This window comes from Plutella xylostella, chromosome 26 (genome assembly GCF_932276165.1).
Source record: "Plutella xylostella chromosome 26, ilPluXylo3.1, whole genome shotgun sequence".
Lineage (NCBI taxonomy): Eukaryota > Metazoa > Arthropoda > Insecta > Lepidoptera > Plutellidae > Plutella > Plutella xylostella.
Window position 1 is genome coordinate 6,015,001 of NC_064006.1, and position 10,546 is coordinate 6,025,546.

The 10,546-nt window shown below is 35.6% G+C and overlaps 1 protein-coding gene across 1 annotated transcript in view; it reads right to left on the minus strand.

Moving 5' to 3' along the window:
* The window catches only part of LOC105398545 (5-hydroxytryptamine receptor 1), a 132,185-nt gene extending 129,752 nt beyond the window's left edge, over positions 1-2,433 (minus strand). The window contains exon 1 of the mRNA XM_011570665.3: positions 1,850-2,433. The gene's annotated coding sequence lies outside the window, so the exon portion shown is untranslated. The remainder of the gene's footprint in view (positions 1-1,849) is intronic.
* Positions 2,434-10,546: the final 8,113 nt, after the last annotated feature.

Here is a 10,546-nt window from a genome sequence, read left to right on the forward strand (position 1 = left end):
GAATTGCCCCGCTTTCGATCAAGCAGCCAACAGAATTTAAAGAGTCCAGTGGTTGCGATAGACAGATAGACAGCTGACACAGGATATCAGTTACATAATATTTCGAGGCTTTCCCCTGAATTCCACCTGCCCTTGCCGTATTACATGTCACTGGAACATTTTCATTGCTAGTGAGTACAATATTATACCTACCTTGCATACTGTATAATTTGTACAAAATTTATCAGTTAAAGAAAATGGTAAGAAACAAGAAACCACTATTTAAACATCTAGTAAAACACCTTAATACGAGTAAATCATTGTAGAAATATAGGCATCTAAACAAATATTTCATAGGCATCACCATAGTTGACTTGGCTAGCGGCAAACATAACAGAAAAAGCAAACATTGCGTACAAACATCATTGAGCTAAGTTTTATAAGACAGGAATCTATTGTAAATTCTATTTATAATGCTTTATCGATCGGGTGGCATTGAAATATTTTACGAATTTCATAATAAAGAATTTTATCGGCGGTCGCGAAGTGAATACATAATTAACGATGTAGAGTAGTCCAATGTCATGATAGAAGTTAAAGTTGTGAAGATGATTTTGCTGCTTTATGGTTCGGGCACATTCCCCCTTATTATTAAACGAAGACTTAAGATAGTTCTGGTTTAAACCTAACTTCAGTCTAATGATTTGTATATGAAATCTCTGGATTATAACCGGTTTTGAACCAGAAGTAGAATATATTTAGTCTAAGTTTTATAATAAGGCGGATTATGTCAGTTTGCTGGGCCGGGCCGAATCGTATCACAATCCTGTTTGATTATAAAAATGCGACCCGCTGTGCCCTGGCATAGTGTGGTATGCTATAGTTCATATTTAAATAATGTATCAGAGCAATTTTCGCGATGCGGCCCGGCCCTCTGTCTGATATACCTTTAAATAGTAAGCAAAGTATTGTGTAAACTCCTAAATTATACTGTAATAATCCTCCTGTACCTACCTATATTTTTATACTACGTAAAGTTCAAAAGTTTTTTTTAAGAAGTGCGTAAGTAAGTGAGCAGCACACGACTTTTTACTCCTAACGTCAGTAAAAAACGTCGAAATGTTGAGTTTGTTTTGAGGGATTACATTTTATGCAAATTAAATAATAAAGCATTTAAAATATTTAACAATGCCGTCAGGTTTAATTATATATTTGAGTGGGCTATTAATAGAAAACAATAGATTTTCTTCCATGACAATCGATAAAGGTAGGTCTTGTACCTGTGTACAACGTCCTACCTTCATCATCATCAGCCCGTTATCGATCACTGCTGGACATAGGCCACTCCCAAGTAGAGCCACAACACTCTAGTCTTGGTCTTCCTCATCCATCCTCTACCGGTCACCATCACACCATATCACGTCCCCACTGCTGGGGCACGGGTCTCCTTCCAATTACGGAAGTGTTTAGGCCTAGTCCACCACGCTGGCCTGATGCGGGTTGGTGGACCCCAACACAAGCAAGCTTGTGCTAAGAGAGTTTTGGTGTCAATTGGTCAACCCGACTGTCAGATGACTTCACGTCATGCAGTGATCGGTTCTTCACCAGATATAGCCGGTCCGCTGCCACTTCAGTATTAGGTATAGGTTGTGGAAATATTGAAAATTGATTTCATCAAAACATATCACGTTTGATTTGGTTTTATTTTTAATTTTTTAAGTAAGTACAATTATTAATAACTTAAGCAAATCTTGAAATAGTTAATTTTTGGCGCTACGTAAAGTAGGTAGGCAATGTGTTGATATCTATACATAACTCTATATCATTAAATTTCTAACCTATTAAGTATATTTGAAAAGACTTTACTTACATGTTATCTTGTGGATTCGAGCGAGCAGCAGAAGCGATACGCCTGAACAGTTCTTCAAACTTTTCTCCTGAAAGTTCTGAGACAACACTTTCACCACAACTTGTAACAGTTTTTCAAACTCAAAATATATGTTTTTAATACACGATGTAACTTTACATTCAATCTTATCACTATCAGTTTGAAACCTTATGACGCATCTAAAATAATAGCTATAAGATAAGACTTACGATATCTTAAATCTTAAAGATACATTTTATTTTTTATAACTTACAAGTAAGTCACATTAAATTCTGATACACTGCACATCACAACAAAAAAAAATCTGAACTTCACTTTCCGCCGAAACACTTTGTTCGAAGTTTGGTTTTTTGCGGGATTATTTTTTCGGTTACATGTCGAAAATGGCGCGGCGACTGACGTGCGTGCGTGTCGACGTCTCGATGCCAACTGCCATTCTGCGCTTCGGCGCTCAGCGAAAAATGAAAATGGAAACTGGCGCACCTGTAGCTGGCTTTCCGACCCCAGTTTGAAAATCGAACATCAGTTTCCCGCTCATATTTTAATAGGTCAATTGTTTGATTAGGCCTCGGCCCGGCCCTTATGGACATCCGTCTCTTCGGATCAAATCCAACTGAATGTTCTGTGTCGCAATATTTTTGCGAACGTTGGTCTAATATTAAAGCACAATATATAAGTTTTCTGAGGTGAGGCCTAAAATGTATCATCAAATCATAGCCGGTAAAAAAACCGAAGTAATCTAAAAGATGTGCGATTGTTAGGTTTATTAAACTAAGAATTAAATAATCATTACGGACGGTCGAATGGCGTAGGGTTAGTGACCCTGACTGCTATGCCGAAGGTCCCGGGTTCGATTCCCGGCTGGGGCAGATATTTGTTTAAAAACAGATATTTGTTCTCGGGTCTTGGGTGTTGATATTTATATTTAATATGTATCTATCTATGTATTTGTGTAAATATGTCAGCGGTCCGACACCCATATTACAGGCTCTGCCTAGTTTGGGGTCGGATGGTCGTGTGTGAGATATGTCCCCAAATATTATAATATTATTATTATTATATTATTATGTTTGTGTATGTATTGCATGATCCAAAACCAAAATTAGCCGCAGGATCTGTGACCGTAGATTGTACAAAAATAGGTATATTATAACGTATTATTATGTACATAGAGTCCTGTGAACATATTTGGGAGGACCTAGGTACTCCACCTTCCTTTTATGTTGACTGATTTCCGTGTCATAATCAGTGGTTTTCATTATAATATGACATTTTATTGTAGCTTATAACCTGTAACTGTATGTCCTGACACAATAAAATGCATGTTAGTATAATAAATGTAATTTATGCATGCGGAAAATAAACAAAACAGAAAAAGAAGGATTATTAAACAAACACTTCAAAGAATATTTCTACAGAGATTTTGTCGTTAAAAGGAAACGATTTGTCGAACGCTTAAACAGCAATCAAAGCACTTCGGCATTCGACATGCAACATCGATATTATAGCATCGGTCATTCGGTCAAGTGGACTTCGGAGTTACGTGTGAAATATTCCACTGGATATTTTATACAGTACTTAATATCTTATACGTTTTTTCATGACCTATTTTTATTTATATTTTACACCATTTTTTTTTTCTTAGTCGTTACTATCAAAGTGAGTCGATTATTGTCATTGAGCATGACTTAAGTTCATGCTCAGGTACTGCAATATTTTTATCTCCGCAGATTTAATACAAGAAATAAGATTTACTTAGATTGCCAATCTCTCTGAAAGATATGACCATTTTATCTTACAAAAGAATAATCTTAGTACCTATCTATATTCCTTTATCCAGTTGCCAGAACGTAATTTGACATAAGTACTTAGGTATATATAAAGTCGTTTGTCACTTTGACAGCCTCTTGACAGTCATTCATCATCATCATCATCACAACAGGATCACGTCGCCAGTGCCGGGGCACGGGTGACCTTCCAATGAAGGAAGGGTTTTAGGCCTAGTCCACCACGCTGGCCTAGTGCGGGTAGGTGGACCATAACACACGCAAGCTTGTGCTGAGAGAGTTGTAAAATGGTAACAGTGATTGGCATGTCATAGCATTATCTAAGATTTGGTGGTTATAAAAAGATACTGCTATAGAGAAACCATCATTGATAGTAATTTTACGGATCTCTACAAAATGACGTCACTTACAAAAACACTTTGTAAGTAAACACACCGCCATGTATTGTGTATTGCATGGTCCAAAGATTAATGATATGCGGCGAAGTAATAGCATTTACAACATCGGATTTATTTATTTGTAGGTACAACTACAATAGGTACATAATGTAATCAAATTATCTACATACAAAACTAAACTGACTATTTTGCCTAAAGTGATACAGAAGTAACGGAAGTTACACTAAAATGCCGATACAATGCGAATGCAATGTGTGATGTAATAAATTTAGAAAATTATGTAACACTAGCTGTTCCCGTGAGCTTCGGTTCGCCTTAGAAGTTTTCCCGTGGAATTCCGGAATAACAAGTAGCCAATGTTCTTTCTCAGGGTCTAGACTCTAGACCATCTGTTTACCAAATTTCATTTAAATCCGTTCAGTAGTTTTGGCGTGAAAGAGTAACAGACAGACAGACACAGTTACTTTCGCATTTATAATATTAGTTAGGATAACTGTACCTACTTCCATACAATACAGTGTTGAATTGTATTAGTGAACTTTCCGTTGAGAGTTCATTGCACCCAACATACTTACAACTTAACAACAACAAAAAGAAAAAAAACTTCCATCATTAGAACAACTCTGAAATCAACCAAAGGGCAACCAGTGCCCATTCGCCACTGCGACCTAAAAGATCTATTGTGACTCGCGCTTCTGGCATCCACCTCACACACGACCATACAAGCTTGGCAGAGCCTGTAATATGGGTATCGTACAGCTGATATATCTACAGATACATAATTATTAAAAACACCCAATTGTTTAGCCAATCTTTAGAATGCAAGAAGCTTCGAAAATAAACAGCCTATTAAATTTAATTTATGTCCTTAGTTAGGAATTCCATGTTACATACATAGATATGTTGATGTCAATGAGTTTGTTTGCGGTAGGTATGTTATCTTATCATAATCTGATAAAGATTAATCCTGTGTAGTGACTAGTACATAGATTACAATTTTATTAAATTGTTTTGATGCTTCAACAAAAGATTCATGGTTCGTCTGCTTATGCGTTCAAAATATTTCTTATTATGCATATTTAAGTTCTTAAACGACCTAGATATCTGATTATTATCTCGTGTACATACTTGGTATATTTCTAACGTCTCCTAAGTACCTTAGTTTGACCATCAGTAGCATTTACTATAATACCTTGTAATTGTTTCGCATGGACGATGAGTATGAATAATTTTAATTCGATTATACACTCACGAGCGATTATACCTAAAGTTCCAGTGAGAAAAGCACCAAATTACTCCTAAACGGAAAAGACCAGCTAAATGACGCCGTCTCCTATAATGAAGTACATTTAACAGTTCATCAGAACACCAATTAAAAACGTACCTAAATATTTTTATCAAATTATACAGGGTGTTGCAAAATTGGTATACTAAGCCGAAACCTACATGTGCAGCATGTTATATCTAAGCCCGAAACTGAAATCAGAATTTGGAAATTCGCGAAAAAAAATTTTTTTTTTCCATAGTAAAAGTCACGTGACCAACAAAGTTTCAATGGAAAATGATTTTTTTTTTCTCGAATTTTCAAATTCTGATTTCAGTTTCGGGCTTAGATATAACATGCTGCACATGTAGGTTTCGGCTTAGTATACCCTTTTCGCAACACCCTGTAGATAAGTTAAATAATTGCGTAATTTGGTGTCGTCATTTTGTAAGTGGAACTTTTTCATTGCTCGTGAGTGTATTTGCCGTCAAAAGTATGAGTAACTAGCTGTTCCCGCGCGCTTCGCTACGCCTTAAAAAGTTTTCCTGTGGGAATTCCGGGATAAAAAGTAGCCTATGTTCTTTCCCAGGGTCTAGACCATATGTATACCAAATTTCATTCAAATCCGTTCAGTAGTTTTGGCGTGAAAGAGTAACAGACAGACACACAGACAAACAGACAGACACAGTTACTTTCGCATTTATAATATTAGTTAGGATTAGGATAGGATGTGTTAAGGGATACTGGCAGGTAGACGCTTACCGTAGATATTATTGCCGGCCGACAATCGACGTACGCATGGCTAACCATATTTTCATAGTTATAATATTATACTAGCGGTTTCCGCGAGTTTCGCTTCGCGGGAACAACGTAAAAGTAGCCTATTCCGGGATAAAAGTAGCCTATGTTCTTTCTCAGGGTCTATACAGGGACCATATACCAAAAGTCATTCAAATCTGTTCAGTAGTTTTGGCGTGAAAGAGTAACAGGCCGACAGAGAGACAGACAGATAGACAGACAGACGCAGTTACTTTCGCATTTATAATATTAGTTAGGATTTTATTTATGTGTACGGAAGGACTTTGAATAAGCATTTCTTACTGTTATTTATTTTTACGTTTACCGTAAGCAGACCCTTCATTTGCAAAGCGAACTCAATTTCCAGTGGAAAGATTTCATCAGTTACAAAGGGGATAATCCACTGAATATCGAAGAAAATGAAAGGATTATTCGTAACTCGGAGATCCTCTTTCACAAATCTATAGATCCCTTAAGGAGGTCGCCATTTGTAATTGCGGGCATCAATCAAACTGGATTAAAATTTGGGTGAGGCCACCGCAGGCGGCTGGATGGCATAGTGGGTAGACACCCTTAATCTTGGACCAAAGTTCCGGTTACGAATCCGCAAGTAATTAAATATTTAATTACTAGCTGTACCCGCGAGCTTCACTTCGCCTTAAAAAGTTTTCCCGTATGAATTCCGCGATAAAAAGTAGCCTATGTGCTAATCCAGGGTGTCAGCTTACTTACTACATACCAAATAACATCAAAATTGGTACAGCCGTTTGACGTGAATAAGTAACTAACACACACACACACATACATACTCACAAACTTTGGCTTCTCGTGCCTTGATGTCGATATTGTGTGATATTTTCTTGTTATCGTATCTGTAGCAAACACAGACTAGCTGTTTTTGATGAAGCGGTAGTTGTTTCAGCTATTTCACGCATTATTTTGTGAATAAACCGTAAATTTATCTTGGCTAAGCCGAGCTATTTTAAACACCATCACGCCCACCCATACTCACTGTCACTGCAGCGCTAGTGACGGCTCCAAAATCAACATTAGCTCAAGGGTACCTTTCCACCGGGAAATGTACTATGCAGCTATAAATTATATATAAATAAATATTTATTCAGAAAATACTTATCGGTAAATATGATTTACAATAATAGTGATCTATTACTCTTAATGCTAAAGGTAGGTTAAAAGTAGCTATGCTGTGTGATGTGAAATAAATCTGTTGGTCATCAGTGCTATCATGCTATGCTATGTGGACCAATGAATATGATCCGTGGATATCAAATTTTATTTTATTTGTGACAACAAACAATAGGGTAACGTAACGTACCTAGGGACATTTTCGACTACCCCAACTTTGAATGAAGCTATCACAGCGTACAACTAAGATATTAATGTGAAATTTTCTTTATTCGGTAGGATATATAATCTATTATCACTAGTATTTGTGCTAAAGCTTTAGTGTGGCCAGATTTTATTAAATTAAGATAAAAGTAAAAATGCTTGTTTTGACCCAAGGTACGTTACACGTTTGTACCTTGGGACACTGTTTCCTATAGCTTTGTACTATGGAAAATGCAAACTTCTAAATAACGCCTTATATCTCTGTTCTTATTGATTTACTGCATCTCTCTTCTGTCTAGTTTCACTCTGGCACTAATAAGAACAGGGATATAAGACGTTATTTAGATGTTTGCATTTTCCATAGTACATAGCCATAGGAAACAGTGTCCCAAGGTACATATTTAATCGTGTCCCAAGGTACAAAAAAGCAATATTTAACCAAAATTTAAATATCTTTGTTTTTAATTTAGGAATCTTTCAGATAATTGCCATGTCATAAAATTAAATAACTGAAAAGTTATACCTGACATCCATGTCTTTATTTTGAGCATGCCTCAATGAGATAAAGCAACACAAAAAAACTATACAAAACCTACTTTTGACTCCAAAAAACTTCATATTGTCTTCACCACACACTCGATGCTGGTATGATTACGAGACTCACTAGTTTTGCCAAGCAAGTAAAATACTATGCCTAGGGTAGAATTTTAATGTGTTTATTTAGCCGGTTTTTAAAATACAATCAATGTCCCGAGGTACAAGCGTCCCAAGGTACGTTACGTTACCCTACATAATTCCACATGTGTATATGATATAAATTATGAATATAAAACGGAAATAAGGTGACCAATCCAAACCTTACACAGAGATAAAGTTTTATAATTTGTGTGTTAACAAACAAAAACTTAATTAAAATAATAATTAATCCTAAGCCACCCATGGGAAAAGACAAGAAGGAGGAAGGGAGGAATATAGATGTTTCTAGTTAATAAATGAGTAAGTACAATGATTTAAGTAGGTACAAGTAATTAAAATTTATAAGGAGTCCGGAAAATTTTGATTTATATATTTTATACACACAGGGTGTTGCAAAAAAGGTATACTTAGCCGAAACCTACGTGTGCAGCATGTTATATCTAAGCTCGAAAATACATAAAATCAGAAAGTCAAAATTCGCGAAAAAAATGAGTAGCGAATAGATATTTGGTCAGTATCGGAAAGCAAGCAGTGTAGAACTTATCGCTGGGCTATGGGTGAGATGAGCGATTACACCCTAACACCCTGTATAAAATATTAACTATTTGACATCTGAAATTATTTATTTATTTATCTTTTATAATATCATTGCATGTTTATGAATATAATTTACTAACATAGACTAAGGATACATTGTTACTAACACATTATATGGATTGTTATATCTGAAATAAATAAATTATTATTATTATTATTATTATAAATGATGGTTCAATACAAATTCGGTTGATGCGATATTTGGAGGTGGACACACACCTTATGGGAATACCAGCTTTAGCCGTCAGCCTCGCTTGGTATTAAAAGGTTTAAAGGTAGTTTACGACCTATTCTAAAACCCACTGAATTTGACCTTTCCATTGTAATAGACAAGTGCCTACATAGCCAGTAGTGGTTGGATAGGCAAGGCCGAGGAAACAGGAGGATCTGAAGTGATCCTATGACGAAAAACTGAGTTTCTGTGTGCTGCCGCGCGAGCCACGACTCTATCTTGTTGTATTAAACATGCCGAATGCACGACAGCTCTCGTTCGTTCGTTTTTCAGTAGTATAAAGTAATCCTTCAGTGTTGTGCTTCTTGGTAGAAACCTATGTCCAGCTGTGAATAATTTGGACCAGACCCCTTAGCATGAATTTTCATCGTGAACGTGAAGTAGAGTTCATCGAGTAATTTTGTATGAAAATGGTATGGTATGTAGGTAGCAGAACGAAAATTTCCCTACAAAATTCATCGAGTAATTTCACGTCACGTTCACGATGAAAATTCATGCTAAGGGGTCTGTTTTTTGACGATAAAGCTGAATGGTGTTACAATAATATGAGAATATGTAAACAAACATAAGCAGTGTGCAACAGGCACAATATCCGCCCAATCAACGAGCATCTAATTTAGGAACTACTTATTTTTAATGTTATGTTAGTTGTAAGTTTTATTCCCCAATCAAACTGTATTTTATCGGCAGATGGAACATTAATGTCTGGTTTATCGTCTATGTTGAGAATGGTATTTTAATACAGTTTTATTATAAGTTCCGATTGAGTCATGGATCGAGTAATTTTTGGTTTATATTGTTTTAATTAACGAACCATTCTGAATTGGTATTGGTACGTACACATTTTTGAAAGATAAAAAAAGAAAGATAAAACTTTATTTGACAATTTTTAACCTTATATTATCCTGTGGGTTGGCTGGCAGAAAATGCTTTTAGCATTAAGTCCACCCTTTGTACTTTTATGTTGTAATATTTGTGCAATAAAGGGTTAAATAATAATAATTAATATAAAATTATATTCATTCAGCACCGTAAAGTCTACTTTCAAACAAAAAAAAATCGTTTCGCTGGTTTCAAATTTAAAATTTGAGCCTTTAAAATCATCTGCAATATTAGCTGCCCCATTATGAGAACAATTTAATGTAAATGCCACACGAGCGAGTCAGATTAATGCTGCTTTATTATTTAATACTGACATCATAATATTACATTACGTTAACATTATGAATGCAGCTGAATATTTCATAAATTCACTTTTCCAGGTTGTTAAAATATGTCGCCAGTTTATGAAACATGCATTAAAATATTTCGCTTCTTGGAACAGCTTGCTAGTTATTTCAAGTATCAAAATTTGTTCACCCTGTAAATAAAGAAAGTGTTTTATGTTGTTAGAAGTTGACGGGTGTTACTTTATTATCTGTTATAAAATACAGTTTTGAAAGAGCTTGTAGTTTTTTTAACTGACTTAAAAAAAGGAGGAGATTCTTATATTAACTACAGTACTTAAACCCCAACAGAGACTATGTAATAGAAATACCTAAAACGGAATCACCACGG